This window comes from Taeniopygia guttata, chromosome 20 (assembly GCF_048771995.1).
Source record: "Taeniopygia guttata chromosome 20, bTaeGut7.mat, whole genome shotgun sequence".
Lineage (NCBI taxonomy): Eukaryota > Metazoa > Chordata > Aves > Passeriformes > Estrildidae > Taeniopygia > Taeniopygia guttata.
The window spans coordinates 5,320,829-5,344,576 of NC_133045.1; the positions used below are offsets into that span (position 1 = coordinate 5,320,829).

Below are 23,748 nucleotides of genomic sequence, written 5' to 3' on the forward strand. Positions count from 1 at the left end.
TTGCTGTTTGCTGTCTCTTATACAAGTACAGAAATCCAAAAGATGCCATGACGAAGAAATGGTTTTGGGAGTAGAAAAAGAGGCACCCCAATAAGCATTTTCTAGCACATGGGAAAGGGCAAACAGATCACTCAGTTTAACTTAATTCCATAACATTGAAAACACTGTATAAAATTAGTAAACATTGTGATAGTGGGACTTCCTTTGCCATTTAAAAAAAATTCAGGACACTTTCATGTTAGTATGAGAGGTAATAATTTCTTATGAAGAAGGTTATTCCTTGCAGAAGTGGGGCACTGCCCTGGGGCTGCAGTTGGCTGTGGCTGTACAACCTGTGACAGGTGTGTGACATGAGCTGCAGGGTGCCCAGGCCCTGGGTGGGTGTGCTGCCACGAGCAGGTGGCAGTGCCAGGAACAGGCTCTTGGTCTCCCAGGTTCCCTGCTCTCACCTCCAGACAGAGCTGCCTGCAAAAAAATTCCTTTGCCCATTTTTCTTTTTATACCTACATTATCACATTTTTACAGTGAACTAGCCAAACCTTACTCATTTTACTTTCTGATGAGAAACACTTTTCACAGCTCTGCTTGGTAATAAAATTAGATGTTTCGTGCTTTCCAATCAGGCATGTCGTGATTAGGGACTTGTTTCATGCTTGCTGCAGCCCAGTTTCTCTGAGCATCTTGGATGCATCGCAGGAAAATTCCACGTTGTTCCCCAGGTGAGACTTTCAGCCACCCTGTGCTGTGGCACCCCGTATTTCAGTGTGTTTGTTCTGTGCTTTGAGATGACTGGAACTCTTGTCTTTCCATTTCTCCTCTCTCTTCTCCCTTGGTCTGCTCTCAAATAACTAAAATAATTTTGCAGGTAGTGTATTCTGCTTATTGATTTGTTTTTCTTGTTTTGCTTGGCACTAGAAGTAGGAAGAAGTGTCTCTGAAACAACCAGTAGGATGGCATACAAATGGCTTTTTTTAATATTTCCTATTTATATTGAAAAAAAAAATCAGTAGCAATTTGTATTTTTTGGTTTCCTCAAACAGTTCCTCCTAGGGGAGCATATTCTTGTGGGAAGAATGCTGCTGTCAGAAGGACAGGAAAGCATGTACTGTGATTTGATTTGATTTTTCTTTTCACTCTCCTGATCCACTATTCCACAGTGGAGCATAAGGCTGTTAGATCCTTGCTAATAAAGTAGTTCCAGTGACTGTGCAAAGAAATGTCAAAATGTTAATACAGTCATCAAGAGCTCCCAGGCTGCCTCTGCTATTTGAATTGATTTCAGAGGGTTCTGATCAGAGAAGCAGTTCCTTCCTTGGAGTTTAAATATGCTTTATTTTCCATGAAGGCATTCTGGAGCCTCTGCCTTCCTCCCTGAAGTCCTAGTTGGGGGAACACTTGCCAAGTCAAACAAACAAGCCCCATTTTCCCTCTTTGCTCACACACCTGCTGTTTGTTTCTCTATGCTCCAGCCTTGTCATTGTGCCATTCCAGTTGTTGCTCGTTGTCACAAGGGAGCTGGGTACATAAAGCTGAGGTAATTTAAGGGAAATAGAAGACAGACAGATGTAATTGCCCAAATTGTCATTAGGGCCAGGATGGGTTTGGTAGTACAAAGGTATTAAATATATATATACACATATAATATCCTATATTTCAGGATAAAGAATGGCCAGCACCTGAATTTCTGAATTTCTGAGTGATGTGAGAAGCAGGACCTGATCCCATCTCTTCCTGCCACAATGGGAAGCTCAGTAAGTCCCACTCCAGACTTTTACCACCACCCCCTCCTGGATGGGAAATTTTGGCCTCTTTACCTTGTCATAATATTATTATCTAATGCAATTTCAAGTTTTCTCAGCAATTTCATTAAAAGATATGTGTTTTTCTATAATAAGAGCAAGAATATGTATAATTTTTGCTATGGAAAAATGTTGGTTATTTCATACATCTAATTTTATTATGATTGGAGATGAAAATGGACAGTGCTTCCCAGAAGAAAACTTGACCCTGCACACAACTATACTGGAGGCAATTTAGGGATTATAGTTTGTATTTTCTGATATAGTTGTCTGTTGTGTGGAAAATTTAGCTTGAAGAAAGTCTATAAAACTGGCCAGAGAGCATGAGAGAGAGATATTACATTACTTTCAATCACCAAAGTGTTGGTTTAGATGAAAAGCCATGCTGTTTTCCTCTTAGAGTTTCTGCTTCAGCCTTTCTGCTTGTGAGCCATGTAGTCATAGTCTGTGGATCTGAAAACAAATTATTTTATTTGGTGTTTCTGGTGTGGTGTATTTGAAGTGTTGGAAAATGGCTTTTAAGTCTTACCTGCTTCAAAGGAAGAAGTCTTAGATAATGGTTTGAGGGAACTGGGAGAAAGGAAAACCAGCAAAAGCTGCTGCTGCTGCTGTGTCTGATTTTCCAGTGCATCCTTTTCAGTGGATCCCTGGGACACACCTTGAGTCCTGGTGCTGCCTGGAGTTCCCTTGTGGTTTCTTTTTGTCTTTTCCTCTCAGGACCCTTTTGACCATCTGTGGCTTGTAGAGAATATGAAAGCTCCTTCCTGTGTCCAAGATCAATAGCTTTAAAACCAGAGCACAAGAAGCCACTAATCATCTTTTCCACCAGGCGTGATTAATTTCTGAAGTGCTTCAGCTAGTTCCCTTTGAAGTTCCCTTTCCATTTATTTTTTATTTTTTTTCAGCAAGTGTCCAAAACTCAGAGGCCCACACCCACATGTGTCCTGCAAGAGGCTGGGGCTGGCGAGGACTCCTCTGGAGTCTCTGCTGTTTGGATGTGGGTGGGCCAGAGTACTGTTTGGAAAGCTCTTCCAGATCCTGGAAATGTGATTTAAAAACCAGTTGAGATGTTTCCCAAAGCACCCTGGCTTCAGTGGAAAGTGGTGCTGCTTTCCTGTCTGAATCTTGGATTGAGAAAAGAAAGAAAAAGTTGGGGGAGGAAAAAACACCCCAAGCAGCCACACTACAAGATTTAATTGAGTGTTTCTGTTCCTCAGCCTCACTCCAGCTGAATAAGAAAGTGACTGAGAGAAGCTACATCTCCCATCACCTCCTCTTTATGTGAGTAAATATGACATTCCAGCAGCGCTGAGGCTGGGCCAGTGGAAATATTTTTATTATTATTGTTATTATATTTTTAAAGTGTTATTTTTAAAGTTAAATCATCCACAAATCCACCTGGTCTCTCTTCCTGCTTCTCCTGCACGCCACAGCAGCACTGGGGCTGCTGTTACTGCAGCACTACTCACAGAAGGGGAAACTGCATGTGATGTGTGAATGGCTTCCCTGAAACTCTGAAACCCCACAAGTGCCACACTGCCAGCTTTGCAAACACCAAAAAATGGTTGTGCTGCAAATGGGTGATGTGGCATTGGCTCACATGCCAGCTTGTCAGTGTGGGGATGTACATCAGCCTCAGCACTGCTTCCAGTTGTGTTTGGCCAGAGTTTTCTAATTGATCTCTGGCACTCAGAGAGCTGCCCTTGTGCACAAGCCATGGATGGCTGAGCTGTAGCTGGTTGTTGCTCAGTTTGCAGGCACAAACAGCTCTGTGCACACGCTTTCCTTCTCTGCACAGGTACATTCCAGTGATCAGAGTTTGAAAATGAACATTGCATGTGTGTATCAAAGAAATGTGCTGCTCTTGTAAGGCTGCCACTCAGTGCTAGGTAGGAAAGGCATCCACAACCTGTTGCCAGGAAATCCCTCTTTGAAAACAGGACTAGGCTACTATTTATTTTTAATATACCAGATTTGTTTATTTTTTGTTCATGCATATTCAGTCATAACCACTTCTGGCTGCTACAGGAGCTGTGAGGCTCCATGAAAAACTCTGTTTTCTTCACTTTTGCAGTGCTAGCTAAGGATGGAACTGAAACCTAATGAGGAAGCTTGTGCTGGCAACGTTTCTTACCCAAATGTGTCGGCTCGTGCATTTCTGGGCATCTGTGCTCAATATGAAGCACCTGCTCGTGTAAGGTATGTTCTGTACAGATTGGATGATGGCCCAGCTGGAAAGGAAGAATTCACACATTTAAGAAAAAATACCTGTTGAAGGCAAAGTGGTGAGCAAAGAAGCTCGTGGTTCTGCAGCAGCAGGAATATCAGGGCTGGGAGGGAAATCTCCACAGCAGGAACAGAGAATGCAGACAGAAAATTAAAATATTCTGCAGTGATTGCAGTAAACTGCTAATGTGCAAAACAGAGGCAAGTGGTTCCCTCTGTGGTTCTGGCAGTGTGAAATGAGTTTTCTGCTCTCTCTTAAGGGTGACCCACTTATAAAGTAGTTGAACGATGACAGTAGACATCACTGAGGCTACAACTAAATAAATACAGCTGTAGATGTTCTCCTAAAGGAGAATCTCACAGAAAACAACTCTGTTAGGGAATCCAGGCCTTGGTTACAGTTAACAGTGGATGCAGTTTCTCCTGGTCTTACTGGAGATATGTGTTTGTCAAACTTAACATAAAAATGATGCCCTATTTAGACCATTCTCTCTTGTTTCTCTCTCATCCATCCTGTTTCTGTTTGTATTCTAAGACTGCTTTTCATCTCTCAGAACAGGACAAGATCTCTTGTCTCTGGACACTTCACGTTCCAGGGTTTCATGGCTAATGCTTGTGCCCCTGGTGACCCCTTCCTGTGGCTGGATGTTATGAGGGAATCATGACCACTGTGATTTGGAATATATGCAAAATTTATGGTTTTCATGACCTTGTAAACATTAGGCAGTAGGAGACATTATTCATTAAATGATGTGATAAATAATACAGAAATATTTGGGGGTTTTTTCACCTTAAAAAAAGAAAATAACAGTTAGTCCTTATATTGAATTTTCACATTATGGTCTCCCAGTGTGAACCAGTTTCCTGCAGGTTGGTCCCCAAGCTGTGTTCAGAATCTGGTGCAGCTGATGTTGTATTAATTTGGCCATTATCCAGATAAGGACATCAGGTGAAATTCTGTCCCCAAGAAAGAAAAGGGCAGCACTGCCAGCTCAAGGCTTGGATTGTCCTTGCGCCATCCTCTGGGTTTGTTTCTTAGGAAAACAAGTGATTCCCAAACTGGCTATTAGAGCTGAGACCATTTGAAACCATCAGCTCCAATTGCTTTGAACTACCCTAACTTCAAAACAGCCATGTGATTTTCTCTACTAAACCCAAAGTGGAGATAAAAGTTGCTTCTGGGGCTGGAAACTTGCATGAAGGCCCAAGTTTATCTGTCATTCTAATACTTATGAGTGAGTTGTGATCCCCTAAAGCTCAGCAAGCCCCCCCAGAGTGTGGAGATATTAGTTCTTAGGAAAAGTCTGCCCATCCATGAATTCCCCTTCTCCCTGTGTGCTGTTCCTTAACTTGTCTCCTGCACAACAGATTTTATCATTTCCTGCCCATTTTCTGCCAAGGTGTTCCTGCACCTGCTGCAGCAGCACCAGGCAGAGAATGTGGGGTACAAGTGTTTGTGCTGGAAGGTGCAGGGTATTTTAGGGGTTCATCCTTTTGCCAGTGATGCTTCATCCCTGCCTAGTTACTTTCTGGTTATTTTCCTCCCAATCTGTGCTCCCGTGTCTCATCCCACAGACTGCAGGCCAGTTTGTCTCATGGGGATTGAGGACCTGATTCACAGCTAAAAGTCTCTTTTCTGGCTTCTCTGCATTTTGTTTTTTCCCCTGTGCAGAGGAACATGGGGCACAGTGTGTAGGTGGGATTCAGCCTTTTCAGAATGGCAGTGTACCCCTAGTCCAACAAGCAATGAGAGGTGAAGGTGGCACAATATTAGGTCTAGCACTGACTGCTTCGGTAATATTTATTTAATATAATGAATAATATTAAGCTGGGTTTTTTCTTTTTTTTTCTTTTTTTTTTTTTTCTGCTTTGTCTGCTTTCCTTATCCATTACAGGTTTTCCTTTCCTGGTTTTGGAGGGGTAAAAGGATGAAGCTGCAGTTTCAGTAAAGTCACTAAGAGTAGAGTTTCATCACACCCACACAAATGATGGTTGGTGGTGCACTATTTCTGTACAAATATTTCACTGAATTTGTAGCTTTTGTATTGAGCTGTGTTTTCCTCCTGAATAGTTTTAAAATGGGTAGTAAGAGAGGATTTGAGGTCCTTCAAATCTCTCCCTAAAAACCCCACTGAAATTCATGTTGCTATTGAACATGTTGAATGGAAAAATAATGGTAAAAAATTGGTTCAGAAATATAATTACTATAAAAGTGTAAGAGGTTTTCCCTATGGTTGTTTAGTGTCTTTATCTTATGCCTGGGAATGCTGGTTTGGATGCATGTGTGAAATGGTGGGGGCTTTTCCTCCTCTTGTAAACCATTTATTTCCTTCTTGTGGAGAAAGAAGCTTTGCAAAAAGAAGTGAGGCAGAGAGAGACAAAGAGACTGTGAGGGATGGATGATGGAGAGCTGATATTGGCACATGTACAGGTCTGTGTTCTTTGTGGCTGACACAGTGCACTGTGTAATGCAGCATCTGCCTTGGCACAGGGGCTCTCTAATATTCATGGAAGTTAGAAAGCACATGAAGATACATTTCTTTCTCTTTCCCTGCCTTTCCCCTTTCTTTTGAAACCTCAAGGTGTTGACTGGTGGCTCACTATAGCACTTAGTTTGTTACCACCCATTCACACCTCTGCGCGTCTACTGTCCCCACCTCCTCTCACACTTCCCTTGCTGTAAAGATGTGTTGCAGAAATAAATTGTGTTGCACAATGAGTGCGTAGAAAGAACAAGAGGGTATTTAAAAGCTGAGAAATCAGAGAAGTGGTGTGGAAAGAGAGAGAGAGAGGGAAGCGCTTTTGGCACACTCAGCTGGTAGTATATTATAATTCAAGCTCGATGTCTGCTGCGCCACAGTGATTATAACACTCATTTGAATGCTGGAAGTTGAATTTAACAGGAAGGGATTGAAAAACCCAGGACATGGGGTGCTGCTTGAGAGCTTGGGAGTTCAGAGTGTGGCTTCTCTTCCTTGCTTTAGGATCTGTATGAAAAATAAATGTTTTTCTGTTTTGGTTTTTGGGCTTGGTTTTTTCCCCTCACTCAGGTCTGAAACCATTAGAGGACTTGCAGAGATTCTGCTTAATTGTGGGCCTTAAAAATCCCACTCAGTACCTTGAGAGGTTTGTCTTGGTATGAAGAGACTTGCTGAGACAGAGAAATGAGTTGAAATAAACATTTAGTGTTTCAGCTGTGCAATTGTAACACTTTCCTTTAGTTCCACATCTCTCTGGGAAGATTTGCCCCTTGATCACACTCTAAATGAGCCAAGGCCATGCTTTGCATGCACACAGCACAAGCAGGCACCAGGCACCTTTTGCATTCCATGTGCAAACCTCCTTCGCTCGCTCTTGGAAGCTGGTGCTAAAGGAGATGATACCAAACTTTATTATTTTCTTTCCAATTCTGTTAAATCTCAGTGAGCTCCCAATTTGAAATGATGGCTTGCCCTTAAAGAGCTGCTTGCACTTGACAAGTGTGTGGCAGTACTTCATTAATTACCAGCAGCCCTTCCCAGCACAACCTCAGCTAGGTAGAATATTTGTTCAGCGCACATAATTATCTCTCTGTCGTTCTCTCTCTCATATCGATTCATGTGGAAAATATGATTAAAACATGAACATCTACAAATGATTCAGAATAACGAGAGGAAAGGCCATTGTTTTTTCACACTGACTATACTAGATTACTATAATTACAGCTGAATGGTTATACATTTCTCTGTGTCCCCCACAAGACTATGCTCATTCACAGCCTCAATGTACCGTTTAGAATTAGAGAGGTTTAAAAGAAATAGCCTCTTAAGGATGTTTCTTTGACCCATTAAGGACCTTTACCTTGGCACTTGCACATGTAATCTCTGGCATAAGGTCATGTGAAGGGGGGGTAGGGCTAGGAAAAGAAACACCAACCCTTCAGACATCTGTTGTGGTGCTTCGGCCAAGAGCGGAGGGGAGGCTGTGCCAGTTCGGCAGCCGCTCCTGCAGATTGCAGTCGGCTTGCTTTTGATGCCAGCGTTAATAATGTGGGCTTCCCGCTGAGTGGGTGGCACTGCCAGATTCCTAATTAGAATCCACTAAAAGCAGCAAAAGGTGAAGGGGTCACTTCTTCCCACCCCCCACGTCTTCATCTCTTCTCCCATCAGGTTTGTTTAGCCTCATTTTTATTACGGCCTTGTAGCCCGATGGAGAGGAGTGGGGCAGGGTCCTGTACGCTCTTGCCTTGATCTCAAATTAAACAACTGGAAATTTTGATCTGCTGAAGCCCTCAGGAAGGCCTGATTCATGGTGGTGTGTGTGGAGATGACAGAACTAATTTCACACTTCATCCATTGTGCGCAGTGGGTTCACTTGCTGTTTGCTCCTGCAGCTGCTGCAGACTCCTGAGACAGGACATCGTTATCCTCTCCTGATTTGGTACGTGGGAAGAGCCTGGTCCAGAGGGCGAGGGCATGTTTTGTGTAGCCCATTGGCAGCTCTTCCTTTCTCTTAAGAGGCTGTAAATACTGTTCCAGAGGTTTCGTTTCATAGAATAGTTTGGCTTGGAAGGGACCTTAAAGACAATCTTGTTCCATATCTGTCAAGCACAGGGACATCTTCCACTATCCCAGGTTGCTCCAAGCTCCATCTAACCTGGCCTTGGACACTGCCAGGGATCCAGGGGTAGCCACATCTTCTCTTTTAGGTTGGCTCCAGATTATTTGACCAATTTGGAGATCCTTGAAAAGGCTCTGGGAACTCAGAGTGAGAAATAATTGAATTGTAGGATTTTTGACATGAAGTGTGGCTAGATGTGCTTACATCCTCTGGGAGAACAAGTTTGGAAGAGGCACAGAAGCACTGGAGAAACCAGTTCAGGTGAGCACAAGCCAGCCTGGGTGTACTGTGGCCATCCCTTTCCAGCTGGATGTGGCACATCCCAAGAGCTCTGTTCTCATGGAATGGATGGGAAGTTCCTGAAAGATGGATTAACAGTTTTCAGGGTGAGGCTTCTGCTCTTTTGTCTCCTCCCCTTCACTTTTCTTAAGAGGATGCCTCTTTAGAAGTTCTGTTTATCTCTGATTGCTTGGTAAAGAAATGGGATTAATTGTGACAAAACCCAGGCAAAATGCAACCTGCAAACTGTGGGGCAAAGAGTTCAGCAAGAATTGCAGAGCAGGACCTGAAGCTGCTGTCACTGCACCTCTCATAAGGAATGTGCAGTTTTTTTCTCCCCATGAAACAAGGCATTCTGTTTTTGCTTGTAAGGTTTCAGTTGCAAACCTGAAAGCTGAGCTACACAAAATTATTTATGAATCAAAACTGGAGAAGGGAGTCCAGTGAAATCTTGCCAGATGAAACTTCTGACTTTTCCTTGGCTTTACCTTTAATTTGCTGTTAGAAAACCTGTGATCAAGTTTTAGCCTGTGAGCCAGAATTAGCCAACTAATCAGCAGCCTTTCTCATCGCCTGATTAAATGAAATCCTTCATACTGTCCTGCCTTTTGATCAGTAATGCAAAGGGATGCATATTCCAGAAATTGTGAATGCAGAACAATGAGTTTTCTGCCAGAATTATTTCAGCACAACTGCACTGCCCCCTCCAAATAGCCCCTGACTAGCCCAACCTTTAGGAGGGAAGGTTGCCTTTCCTGGTATCCACAAAATATTTACCATTGACCAATAAATACCTTCTAGTTCGGACATTATTTCAGTTCCTTTCTATTTGTATGCCAACAACAAGGAATGCCAACTCTATTTCCTTTTTTTTTTTTCCTGTCTCCTAACAAGGACATAATATTTAAGACAAATGTTTTGCAAAATTCGTATAACACATGTATGGATATAAATGAGAAAGAGCTGAAAAGAAGAAAAAAGTCCCGATTCCAGACAGGGTGAGGGAGAAAGGGAAAAAACCTATAATTGTGAGAGACAGCAATGTGTATCTTTTGTTTGGTAATATGGTATCCATGTAATGTCTCTGAAATGGCCACAGTTAAAGTTCATGCTACATTAGGAAAGCAAAGTGGTTTACATTGAAACTTAATAGAAGTCAATTGTGTTTGAAACATCTGATGCAGAAATAAAACACCTTATGTTTTGTGGGAGCGAGGAGCTGCATATTTGGCACTCGTTCTTCTTTCTAAACACGTGTGCTGCCTCTATCAGTTTGAGATAATCCAGGTCTGGCTCCTGCCCAGTCACTCCTCCTAACCAGAATTACGTGAGACACGTTGAGCTCCCTGTGCCCTCCACTCCCTCTTGGGCCACAAATTGCCTTGAGTGAGAATTAGTTATCATCTTCTACAAATCTTCCACCTTCCAAGAGAACATTATTAACAATGAGTATTTTTTTTTTAATCATCATTTCTTTTCTTTGATTGGGGAGACCTTGTTTTCCACCCACATTTTTTTCCTTCTTACTTAATGGTTTTTTTCATGCAAACTTCAAACTCTTGAAGTTCATATCAGAACATGATCTCTAGGGCTGCTGTTGTTTGATCCACTTCTCCACACAACCAGAAAATAAAGTTTCACTGGCAAATCCACTCTGTTTTATAGGAAGGTACGGTCATGAACTGATCCTCCAATTGAACTAAGTTATCCTGTGGACACCTTCCAACTTCTGCTGCCTCCCACTCAATTACATGCTTTTTTCCCTAATCCTCTATTTGACAGGCACAGAGTTTTACCTTTTTGCATTCTGGCTGAAATGGGAACCTCTATTCTTTGCTGCTTTAGATGTGTGCAGGCATTCACACCTCCAGAGTGTCAGTGGATCTGAACACAGGGAGTCATGCTATGAGAACATAATCTAGAATTTGCAAATATTAGTGCACTTCTGCACCCTCTTCTTTCTGAGGGGCTGAAAGCCAATTCAATTAGCTATTGAAGTGTTCTATTTGGTAGATTAGTTGGGATTTGGATATTAAGACAGGATTAATGTATTTTTTTGGGTTTGTTTTTTTCCCTACAAGGTTATATGACAAGTCTTCATGAGAACTGAAAATATTAACCAGAATTCCAAATCCAAAGTTCGATGCTGTCACTACTCCTTCAGTCATTGTCTCTTTAAATGTCACAATGTCTTTATTGGAAACAAGTAGCAAACTTTATCCAATCACTTATGTATATGAGGTTCAAACTGAGCAACTTTAAGTAAATGACACATTTGGTTTTGTGAACTCATCAGCCACAGTTAGGATTATATGCATTTAGCTTAATTGTGCAAAATAATGCTTTTATTTTTCAATATAAATCTTAAATTCTGATGGAAAATTAATCTGAAATGTTGTGAAAGTCTGTATATGTTTTTTACAGCTAGCAGTCATTTGACCTAGCAACATTTCCTATGCTTTCAGTGTGTTTTAATTAGATGTTAAGGATAGAATTAGGATAGACCCTTTTTTCAATTTATGGGGTGTTATTGGAAATCAGGATTGGTTTAGTCTTGATCTGTGCAAGAAAGGGAGATCAGGTTGTTCTATTTCATATACCAATATATTAAATCATATTTTCCTAGCAGCTATTCCTGTTAAATAGAAATTGGTCAATTTTGTACCTGTATCATGCGTTGGAAAACAACTTATTTTGTGAAACAATCCAAAGAGTGTGGAAAACCTGATCCCAAAGGGAAAAGCGATAACACGGTGAACTTTTAATGTCAAATTTTTAAACTCTGCTTTAGCATTCCCTTTCCTAGGGGATTAATTTCCATGGCACTGAAGCTGTAAGTCACCTTCCCTTACCAGGCTTTGTTTTTGTTGGCACTCTTGGAGGTTTCCCTTTTTCCCTTTGCAAAACTTTGGTGAGTGTGTGAAGACAATCTGGTTTGCTGTGCTTGAGACTGTGAGGGAGGTGGATGTGCCTGTGAAGAGCTGGGGGTGCTGTTCTGCAGCTTCAGTGGCTCCCTGCGCAGTGCAGCTTGTCACCAGGAAGGAAACGGGTTCTGCTCCAGCCAGAATTAAGTGCTGAGCACAGGAACAGAAAGGAGCTTAAGCACTGAGCTGGTTGAGAATGTAGAGCTGTATTTTTAAGTTTAGTCCTCTCTGAACCACATCATCATAGGGTGGTTTGGGAGGAAGGGACCTTGTAGATAATCCTGTTCCAACCCCCTGCCATGGGCAGGGACATTTTCCACCATCCCAGGGTGCTCCAAGCCCCATCCAGCCTGGCCTTGGACAGGGATCCAGGGGCAACCACAACTTCTCTGGGCACCTGTGCCAGGGCCTCAGCACCCTCAGAGGGAAGAATTTCCTCCTAACACCTAATCTAAAACTCCTCTCTTTTAGTTTAAAAACATTCCTTCTTGTCCTAGTGTTATGTCTTGAACGCATCTTCAAGATTCAAAGTCTACAATATGAAATTTCATCTTGATTTTAGCTACGGCTACTTCAAGCTGTGAGCAGTTGTGGGGTTTTTTAGTGTTTTTTTTGTTTGGTTTTTTTTGTTGTTTTTTTTTTTTATGGCGAGGTTTTTGTGTAGCTTTTTTTACAAAAGGATGTTCTTTTTTAAGATTTCAGCTTTCCTTTTCTTCACTCATTTTCCCCTCAATTTATTTTTTTAAAAGCATAACTTTTAAATGAACAAGACAGTGAAATACCACCCCTTCCCCACATGAGGGCAAGTTTAAAACCATTTGAATGCACAGCATAAGGCAAGAATCACAAGTTTTCTCACCTGGACGTTAGTATTGTCATGAAACCCAGACAATGCTGTAGGTAAATAAGAGTCCTGCCAGGATTTTGTCAGGTAGGACTTCGTTTTTCCTTTGCTTTTGGTATCCCAGAACCAGGTGAATATCTCATCCTTTCAGAAGAGAAAATTTAGGATCTTGAGCAAAATTAGTGATTTAAAACTTGAAAAGAAGATATGGCTTTTGATTGAAAAGGAGGGGGCTGGGAGTGGGTGGTGTTTTTTTCCTCTTTTTTTTTTCTTTTTTTTTCCTTTTTATTGTTTTGTGGTCTTAAATCCTGAACCCTGACTTTTGAAAGCCCAGATCCAACAGCATTAGACTGTTTTTAAGTTCTCAGCATTGGCTTTGCATCCACCTAGGAGGGTCTATCTCTGCCCTTCATCACTGCAGTTTCAACAAGGCAGGAAATTTTCCCCCTAACACCTAATCTAAAACTCCTCTCTTTTAGTTTAAATTTAAGTTTAAATTCCAAAAAAAATTGGAAAGCCATTCCTGCTGAGGAAGGCTGACCTGCACACCCTGTTCTGCCATGGTGAGTGCTCTGTAAGTGGGCCCAGTGTGACATCAAAACTTAACATTGCCAAAAGCCAGAGGAAGAAAGCAATTCCCTGGACAGCCTGGGCCAGCAGTGCAGCCATGGGACAGGAGCCCTTCCTTCCCTGCCCTCCCTGGACATCTGTTCAGCTGATGTGTGAGCCCTGCCCTGCCTGGGGCTGTGCTGGGGCAGCTGGCTGACAGCAGTGACAGCAGTGCTGCTGTCAGCAGCACCCCAGCCTGCAGCACAGGCTGCTCCTGGGCTCCCCAGCATCCAGCTCCCAGCAGGGCTCCCTGGCCCAATCTGTTGAAGACAGAGAGAACCCCTGAGCAGGAGCTTTTGTCTCTGCTCCCCTTGATCATAGTGACACCATCGATAATTGCAAGTACATTTCATGTATGACATCCATGGAATTCACACAGCAGTGCAGACCCAAGTGCTTCCTGGTGCTTTTAAGTTCTCAGCATTGGCTTTGCATCCACCTAGGAGGGTCTATCTCTGCCCTTCATCACTGCAGTTTCAGCAAGGCAGGAAATCCTCTCTTTGGGGACCAGTCATTGCTGTCTCCTTCCTCCTCTCCTAGCCCCACACTTGGGCAGTGCTGTTCCTTTGTGATCTAAATTGTCCTTATCTCATGCCAGACACCGGGATGGCTTCAAGGCATGGTTTCCTGCCGGGCAGTGCCAGGCACAGAGCATATGCTAGACATCCACAGGCAGATGGGGTTGGCTGGGGCCAGTGAAGCATGAGAAAACAGGGGCCTGGGTAGGAAGAGGCTGAAGAACTCCAAAAACTGGTTGAGTGCCACATCCCAAGCAATGTTAACAGCTCATTAACATTCCCTACAGGGCTGGTGGGTCAGCACTGGAGGTCAAAAAAATTAAGGCCTATTTTCTTAAGGAAACAGGAGGTAAAGAGGTTTAGATCCACACAGCTGGTGTAGGACACAATGCAAAGATTGGCCTGAAAGAAGGAAAAGGGGAATGCTTCATCTCAGCCTCTGCCTGCTTAACTAGGACCAGCCATCTGCCCATTTTCTACCTGGGATTCTCCCCATGCTGAGCTGAAACTTGCTTCATTATTCAAAAGCAAACTTGCCCAATGGCACAAGATGTTGGGAGGCAGCTGATTCATGACCTAGCCAAAGACATCGGGAGGAGGGAGCGAGGTTTTCCTTTGAACCAGGCTCTGGAAGCATATGGCAGGCCTTGTACTTCAGGACGTGATCCATATGCTGCTCTTCAGTGCCCATATGCTTTCTATATTTTCCGTATTTATTTATTTTAATCGGGATTGAGTCTGTGATCTTGATTTTCCTTTTGCTGCTGGCTATAATTACATTTGGTTGTGCTACTGGAGGTAAGGCAACGAGGTTAAAAATGAGCACTAGAGTGTTCAGTTTTGTCCTTTTAACATCGTCTTGTCCTGTGCGTTTTGTGTCGAGAGTTGTATTCTGGGTTAATTATCTGTAATGCTGTTAGTTTACATTTCTCCTTCTTGTTGCAGCTCGGAAGTGGAGTTTCATTGACTCAGGGTCAGAGAAGAGACAAGCTCCAACAATAGAGCTGTACAAACATTAACTGATATTCACTGTTTCTTGTGGGGTTAGAGGCTATAAATCAGTGTATTCCTACTCCACTGGAAAAAATAGCAGAATTGAGAAAGTAGCTCTGGACTCTGCCTCCAACCAGTGTGGCAGAATCTGACCTAAGTTAGTTAAGATTTATGGGCACAAGGAAGCACTATCAGCCACTCGCTTTGTCTTCCTCACTCATACAGGGAAATTCTGGCTCCAGCAGGGCAGCATTTCCTGCTCTTCAGCTGAGCCCTTCCTGTCCCAAAGGTTCCGTGGGGGTGACAGACACGGTTCCTTAGGTCCCAAACCAAGCAAGAATGCTGCTGGTGAGGTCCCACCTCTGCCCTGCACACCTGAGCCTGGAGGGTCCCTTCTGGCAGCCCCAAACCCAGAGGAGCAGCAGTCCTGAGCCCCCAGGGGTGTGGGCAGGGTCCAGCCCCACCCTTAGTGCCTGTTCCTCCTTCCACACTCCAGCAGGGACTCCCCTGGCATTCCCCACAGCAGAGCAGGAGCTGGAATAGCAAACCCTGCCTGCCATGTCCAGCCTGTGCTGATCTGCAGAAAATCCACCCAAGCTAAAACAAAGTATTTGTAAGAACAATGGGTGTCCAGAACAAAATGAAGGTGTTCTGAAAAGAATAGATATATTTTTGTGTATTTAGTTCTTCAGCCTGCAAGAAGTCCTGTTTTCACACTGCTGCTGGAAACAGTCATTCCTCCCAGACAAAGAAGGAACGACTCTGGCCCAATTATTTTAACCACATGCTTTTTGTTTTCTTGTGAACCTGCTAAATAATTAGCAGTGAAATCTGGTTTCTTTTTTATTTCCATATTTTCATAGGAAAAAAAGCTCCTGACAAAATGATTCCTCTTTGATATTGGGGCAGGGGATATTGATTTTGGTGGGTTTTTTTCTGTTTTTTTTTTTTTTCTTGGAGGAAAGAATGCAGCATACTTTGGGTCTGGTGTTAATGTAACAAGACTCTTTTGAGGATGCTCACCAGTAATTAAATGAATATTCCTCACCTTTTGTTGCATACAAAGAACAAATGAGCAGATTGGGTATTTCCTGCATGAAGTGATAACATCTGTGTATTACTGGGGAACACTTAAGTCCTTTATCACTGTGTAGTACCTCATGTTAAAATTATTTGGAATTAATGACAGTTCTGTGTGAACAAAAGCAATGTCCTGGATTCTGATAGGTTTTATCATTGATGTGTTTTTCCACCACAACATTTTGAGATGCTGAGAAGATCTTACGGTATCAAGGACTCAGAACAAAACAAGGGCTTTTTGCAATAAGAACCATCTCTAATTTTCATTTAAATATTGTGCTGAGAAGTATTTATCTATAAATACTTCTGGATTTCATAATTGTTATTACTAGAGAACTGAAAGTGCCAACATACTGCTGATAAGTCCGTTGTTTCTGCTCTCAAAAGGGAGCGGGAGTTATTATACACCTTGCAGAAGAGCCTGCTTTTGTGAGAATATAGAGAACCTTTTCCAGAATGCAGCTTTAGAAAGAAAACTCTTTAGGAGTTTTTGGTGGAAGGCCTTTTAGTAGAAAATCAAGTATTTAAAACTCAAAGATTTTTTGCTAAGGAGGTGTAACATGGTCCTCCCAGGAGACTGGGGGCCCTGCAACATTGAACTTCTCCTCGTGTCCTTTCAGATATCACAAAGTTTGAAGAAGATGCACTTCAGTGTTGAATGGACTTGAAGCTGATTCTAACAAGGGATATTAAAATGCTTTGTGTTAACAGCAGAAAAAAACTATTTCTACTTTCTCCAGTAAAATTTGTGCTGAAACTTTCTGCTCTACCCATTCCCCTTGACAAATACTTTTATTTTCATCTCAGTTGGGAAGAAAAATCAAATTAAAAAATTCTGGAGTTTCCGGAGCAAATGACTTCAAATAGAACTCCACTTAGGAAAGACAGAAAATGTAGGAAAGAATCTGAATTTCAGTCCTTCTATGGTTCAGTAATTTCTCTACTTTAACACTTACATTATCTAAATATAGGGTCTCATTTACTCCTTTCTACACTTTTTTGAGTCACAGGATAGAACCCAAATCTTTAGCTCATCACAGGATAATTCTCTGGGCAGCCTTCCCTTTCTGTCAGAAGCAGCTGGAGAATGTCAAAACCTCACTTGGCATTTCCAGCACGGGGGAGTTGGGCTCTACCTTCCTAACCTGTGCAAGCCTCAGGCTGCTGTCAAATCAATTGCTGATAATGATGGCAACCGTTGCTCTATTGAAGCTTGAATGACATCTTTCCTTACAGTTGTGGAAAGAACATTGTTATCTTGCAACAAATTCTGAGAAACTTCACATTTCAGCTGTCCTGGAGAAGACATGGAAAGCACCCGCGTGCTTTATGGCAAGCCTTGGATGGGATTTTCCAAGCATTAAGAGACAATAGAGGGCAAAACAAGTCTTGACTGAATTTTAAGGGTCCGTGTGAGGCAGGTATGTCCTTGATGCAGAGGAGAAAGAACATCATGAATGTTTGCTTGGATGTGTTGCTCTCACACTGAGCAAACTCTGCTATTGGCCCAGGAGGGTTTTGGCACGTGGGCTCAGGTGAGGGAAGAGCAGAGCAGTGTCTGTGCTGTGAGCCTCAGGGAAATCCATCCTCCTTGTCCACCCTGCACAGCTGGAGCTGGGGGAGAGCAGGGGAAGTTCTGAGAGCCAGGCTCCATCTCTCTGGATGGCATCACTGTCATTTTCTCTTTGTTCTCCAGGTGAGATTTCAGTGCATCTGTGTCCATCTCCTCTTTCCCCATTTAAAGGATAAGAACCAAACAGATCTGAAAATGTCTCCTGCATCTTACAGCAGTGAGCTTTGATTCACACTTCCCTTAATTCACTGCTGTGAAAAATGGGCTGGCATCCTACTGTGAATTTAAATACTCCCAACCCAGGAATAAATGGATCCCATGGCTCATTTATCTTTCAGATATTAATTAATAGTGGTTAATTGTAGTTATGAACTGCAGCATTCCAGTCTCCAGCATCCATACATTTTATTTAATATATTCTGATTAAGGTGGAGTCAGCGAGTTGGAGAATAATTAAAACAGCTCTTTGCCATCGACTTTTTACAAAATTTCAGTTTCCTTGTGAATTCTTAAGATGATTGCATCTGCCTCTTCAGAGACAGAGAGATGTTTTTTGGCTGAAGCATGGCAAATACTGTGAGAAGATCCATTTGAACATGGTTTGTCTGTCCTTGGTGACACAGACTGACACACCACACCTTTCTCACTGCATGGCACTGATGGAGTAACTCTGCACATCTGCAGTCTTTGCTCTAGAATGACAGGATGAGAACAGTTTCCACTCTTAATTCTGTCCCTCCTTTATGCAATGAAATAGTTGATATTATGACCAGGGCAGTCCATGCCTGTGAATTTACAGGACAAGAAAATTCCATGAATGGTTGGTATTAACTTTCTGAAATGTGTTGTTAGCCCAGAAAGGATGGTGTAGGAGAGTAATTTGCTTAGATAAACAGCATTTTCTTCATAGATCAATGGAATAGTTTGGGTAGGAAGGCACCTTAAAGATCACCTTATCCCAATCCTCTGCCATGGGCAGGGACACCTTCCACTAGATCAGGTTGCTCCAAACCTGGTATTTTCTTATTTCACTATCCACATTTCCTTTTTCTGGACACATAAATACTATTTTTCTGTGCTTTGTTGAGATTTCATTTATTGGTGGTGGCATAAGTAGATTTCAGGCTGGTGGAAATACAGAAAATCATTCATATTAGCCTGTATTAATGAGCTTTGGTTTCAAATCTCACCCCTTATGTTGCGAGTGCAGATCTATGTTTGAATCACCTCACACAGCTCTGGGCAAAGTGGGGGTCCATGAAGGCTGGCAAGTGTTAAGGCACAGCACACTGCAAGTTTTCAGGGCAGTTTCCTGAGGGATTTCCTCCTGAAGGCAGCTATTGTTTGGTTAAGAGAGAGCCATAGGCACTCTGCTCCCAGTGGCATCCTGAAGCACACTTGCAACACAGAAAAAATGATGACTCTAGAATTGATTTGATGATAAAGTTTCCCCCCACCCCTCAGAAATGCTTGTGGCTGAGCTCTGGCAGGGAGATGTCCTGTTGGAAACTGAACTTGGTTCATCTCGGCTCTGGTGGGAACCCCGTGTTCAAGATAAACACGAGAGTGCTCTTTGAAGTTGTTTGCTCATCAAAAGCACAGTTTCTTTGTTTGTATTATGCTTGATACTCCCATGAGATGTACTTCAATTTATGGTATAAAACCTTGGCAAGAGGAGGCAGTTTAGAAAGAAAAATCCCCCCCAAACCAAACAAAACCCCCTTTATACTGCTGGGAAGGTGGGAATAGTGTCCTCAGAGTCCTTCAGATGTTTCTCTTCATAGCATTTAACAGATTTTAATTGTACTTTTCTGTAGTCTATGTGAAAAATCTTCCTCCTGCCTCCAATATGTTTCCAAGTCTTTAGGGCTAAGTTACATGTGAATTCACTTGAGGTTTTAAGCTGGGCCAGGACTTTATTGTGTTATTGATGTGGTGGTTGTGCTTTGATGATCTCTGACTGCCGTTGCTGTAGGAGTAAAAATCTCCCTGTGCCAACAATCATCTCCTTCTTTCTCTGCATCCCATGGAATGGACGTTACTGATGTACCTTTGAGGGTGGTTTTTATATTTGAAAATATCCTATTATACAAATTTTGAGCTGGGTGAAATACAAGCTGCAAGAGGCATGATGGAAACATGACAGGATGAGAATAAGTTCTGGTCCTAGAGAAGGCATCATCCATCCTCACATGTTTTATCATACATGCATGTCATGGCTTGACATTGGCACAACGCCAGCGCCCCCATGAAAATGCAACCTATCAATTGAATGTTGTGAAATGCGATTGAGAACAGAGTAAAGCAGGCTAAACTTAATAACAAGGGAACAACTTTATTACACTATTACTACTATTACTATAAAAGGGAAAAAAAAAGGGAGGGAAAAAAATACACACAAAATTTGAAATGAAAACTTTTCAAAACATTCCTCCTCTCACAACCTAACTCTAACAAACTACAGCGAGACATGTTTGGATTTTTAATTAAGTCTTCACTCTTCTACATAATTAATATTGAGTCTATCAGGGGAGAGAGGAGTCTCCCTTGCAGCATAGACCCCCAGGAAACACAGCTGCCACCTCTTGTGTTTCCATGTCATACATGGCACCACCCGGACACACCGGCCAGTGTGACACTCTCCTCTCCATGTCACAGTGCTCTCACCACCGTGCATGGACAGAGACTGCTTATAGGGCCCCTTTAAGGATGCTTTGCTAAGGATTAATAGGAACAAGAGTTTAGTGTTTTATTTTGGGACTACAGTCCCCTCCATTTTGCCCTGGGGCTGAGGGTCTAAGAACAGAGATTGTTTTCTTCTCTGAAGATGGAGGGCATCCTCACACTTTCCTTCATTTTTCTCTGTTTATTCTTGAATTGGTAGTTGCTGAAGGAGTTTCTTGGCTTACCATTGCATCTCCTCAAAATGTAGTCTCTTTCGGAGGAAGGATTGGTTTAGTTTATGGTTGACAAAAAGAGTTTAGCTAAAAGCTACCCCATCATCTCCCCCCAGCCTAGAGAGAAAGTTGAGGAGGAGTAATATTTTATAAAGCCTTTATTTTATAGAAAAGGGTTAAAAGTCCCGGACTCCCCAGATGGGTGAAATCTTGGTTTAGGACTTCATTTCCTGTCCCTCACACTGGGCATCTTTCCCCCCACTCCTCCTTCTCCTACAGGTGTCTGCTGGCTCTCTATCTCTTTTCCCTCTAGGTTGGGGCAGGGGAACAAAGACATCCCAGATGCTCTCCACCCTTCCGTCCGCAGGAGCTGGCCCAGCTCGGTTCCGATCCTTCACCCCCTGGCCTACCTCCCCAGGCCGAATTTGTCCCCTTCCCCACCCAGCCCGGGCTGGGCAGGGGAGGTGAACCGGAGAGAGAGAGTTCTCCTGGGAATTCTGCCTTTAACCCCTCTGTGTTCTCAGAGGCGTGTCCACCTTCAATTGGTCACCCCAAGCGTCAATATCCAAACCTGACCCCTGACTGGATTGACCTCTTCCTTCCGAGAAAATTCTTTTTCCGTGTCAAACCACGACACTGCATAAATACTGGTGGCTGAAGGTGTTTGAAATGTATTTTTATCAAGGGCATAATTTTAGCTCATAGCTCAAGTATCAAATTTTTAGTGGTGAACAGAGCTTGTTTTTCCCTTGTTTTTTCCCTATTCTCAATTTTAAAAAATCTTTACAAAACACTAACAAAATAAAAATATATTGGAACTAAGTCACAGGATTGAACTGGTCACTCTAAAATGTAAATTTCTAAGTTTTGTGCAGATGTACTCAATCTCCAACTGTAACAAATCTGCGAGTACCAGCAATTTCTAGCAAGATGGGTACCATATACATAGATATGTATATTAATATATAATCTCTGTAAGTGTGTAAAAATGCACTCTGAGCAGTCATAATTGAACTGAGGAACATTTGTCATGACTAGGGTCATGAATAGGAAAGGAAAATTACTTTTTTTCCTTATGGTGTGCTTTTTTTTTTTCTGAGAGAAGTGATACATTCCCTGCCTCTTTCTCATCTACATTACTGATAATTGATACATCTGAAGAAATACTGGTAAATTAAACATAATTTTAAGCTTCTTCATTGCCTTCTGAAAATCTTAAAGTAATTTGCTTTTAGTAAAGAATTCAAGAAGTATGTCACTGTTATAAAACTGGTCGTCATTGTAACAATGATAATTTTTTAAAAGGCGAGACATCTAAATCATAGAAAAGCTAAGCTCAGGATTTTCAGAGCACTTTAAGTACATCATTTTTGTGGTTGTTTGCTTTGAGTTGCTTAATGTAGTCATCTAAAATTCAAGGCTCCTAAAATCACTCCATGGAATCCATCACTAGATGGATTTTGCCCAAAATCACAGTGGGAGTCTGTAATGCTGCTGGGACCAGAACCTCCATGCTGATTCTGACCTTGCTTAAGCTAATCTTAAATCTTCCATAGTTATTAATGTCAGTAGATTTTCTTTTTATACAAAATTACTGTCACTAAGATTAAAATTCGGATTTCCAGACTTTCATCCTGTGCTTTAGCTCAATAGAAAATAATTCTTTCTCCATATGCTATTTTTTGGATGAGCTTTAAAATCAGATGCTTATCTCAGTGTCTTCTTTTGGCAAAAGTGAACTGGAAATCCCAGCTGGAGATTTCTATTCTGGCTGTGTCAGAAATGTCTTGGGAGCAGCTTTCTTTGCAGTGTTTCACTGCTGCTCATTCTGCTCCCATTCACAATATCAGGAAGTACAAAACAAAATTTACATTCTGGTGTTTTAGACTAAGGGAAATCTCCTTGATTGGTTTAGAGGTGGCTGAAAACATCCACATTTTTTAAATAGAGCCTTGTAGCTAGATACAAGCTCACAAGTGATTTTTAATTTCTCTGTGTTTACCTCAGACAGAACACCAAGGGTAAAATTTTAGTCAGTGACATCTAATACAGCTCTTAAGTTCATACTCAGTAGTTTGACAGGATGTTATGCATAAAACTCTTTTGTCTTTCTGTTTCTGTATTTCTATGTGCATGCAGTAGTGATGATGCCAGGAGGTAAAACTCAGTTGTAGATGCATTTCAGGTCTTACCTTGTTGATAAAACCATCCCTTTTTCAAACAGACTGGACTCACTGCTTGCCTAGCCATGAGTTTCTCCTTTATTATGGTCTTAATCATGATTCAAAATATCCTTTAATCTCTCAAGAATACCTCCTTTTCTTGTGTAAGAGGAGCACTCAGATTTTTTCTGTGTCTCATAGCTGTAGTTCAGTCCAAGGGAGGTGAGAGAATGTGCTACTTCAAAGGTGATTTAAGTGAGTCTAATGTTTTAGGCTCTTTTAGAGTCTTTTCATTTTCAACAAGAACCTCCTGAATTTTGGTTTATCCCCAGGTGTTTCCACTGACATATAACTGGCTCTGAGAACAGCCATGTGTGTTGTGCTAATGGGAGACAGCACTGGCGTGCTCCTCAAAACTCTGTGCTCAGCCTGGCTCCTGCTCCTATCCCAGCTTGATTTACTTGGAGTGTTATCTTGGAGAGAGCTGGCTCTGAAAATGAGAGTAGGTGGAAAAAGTTTCACTGAAAAGAACAAATTAATGTTTCCTGTCTTCTGTCCACACAGACTTTTTTGGACAGAGCTGCTGCTGAGGTGTGTACCATATGTAAGTTCTCTTTAAAGCTGGTTACTCTCTGGTGTCATGACCTAGAGAACAAATACAGAATTGTTGAGTGGATGAGCTGCAGGTTTTCCCCTTCTTCTTTGCCCAGCTTTTCTTAATTTCTCCATTCATGTCTCAGTCCTGTGGGGTTTTTTTCTGTATGGGACATCAAACAAAACTTTTGATTCTGTACTGCCAGTGAAAATCTGGATTCACCTGTGAATCGGTAGGCTCAGAATTAATCCAGGAGGCAACAATAAACAATCATTGCTCACAGCTGAGCATTTTCTAAAATATGCAGCTGTGAGAGGGGCTGGAGGCCTGTTGGGACCCTTCCACCCAACTTTGGAGAGGGTGACTGTCCTGTCTGCTCACAAAGGACAGGTGTAGCAGCATCAGTCCTCTTGTTCTGCCACTCCTGAGGGATCAGCATAAGAACCCAGGAGTTCTCAGCAGCTGGGTCTCATTGTGCTGGGATGATGAGGCCCCCTGCACCTTTCTTTGGATTTGCATGTTTTCTAATAAAAGTGGTGTCAACAGAGCTCAACAAACAGTGATTCTTGTTTCATGGCAATGATTGCTGTGACGGGTCCAGATTCTTTGGAAAACTATAATAGTTTAAAAAAAAAAGGCATTTTTACTTC

At 42.2% G+C, this 23,748-nt stretch overlaps 1 long non-coding RNA gene across 10 annotated transcripts in view; it reads left to right on the plus strand.

Annotated features, from left to right (window-relative positions):
• The first annotated feature begins 428 nt into the window (after window positions 1-428).
• The window catches only part of LOC115497897 (uncharacterized), a 155,880-nt gene continuing 132,560 nt past the window's right edge, over window positions 429-23,748 (plus strand). Inside the window, exons 1-5 of one of the 10 annotated variants that reach the window (XR_012051529.1) lie at window positions 438-719; window positions 1,658-1,751; window positions 3,017-3,080; window positions 3,874-3,998; window positions 5,921-6,016. This is a non-coding gene — a long non-coding RNA (uncharacterized lncRNA). Of the gene's footprint in view, window positions 720-1,657; window positions 1,752-3,016; window positions 3,081-3,873; window positions 3,999-5,920; window positions 6,017-23,748 lie in introns of all 10 variants that reach the window. The other 9 variants (XR_012051530.1, XR_012051532.1, XR_012051531.1 and 6 more) reach the window with 9 other exon arrangements.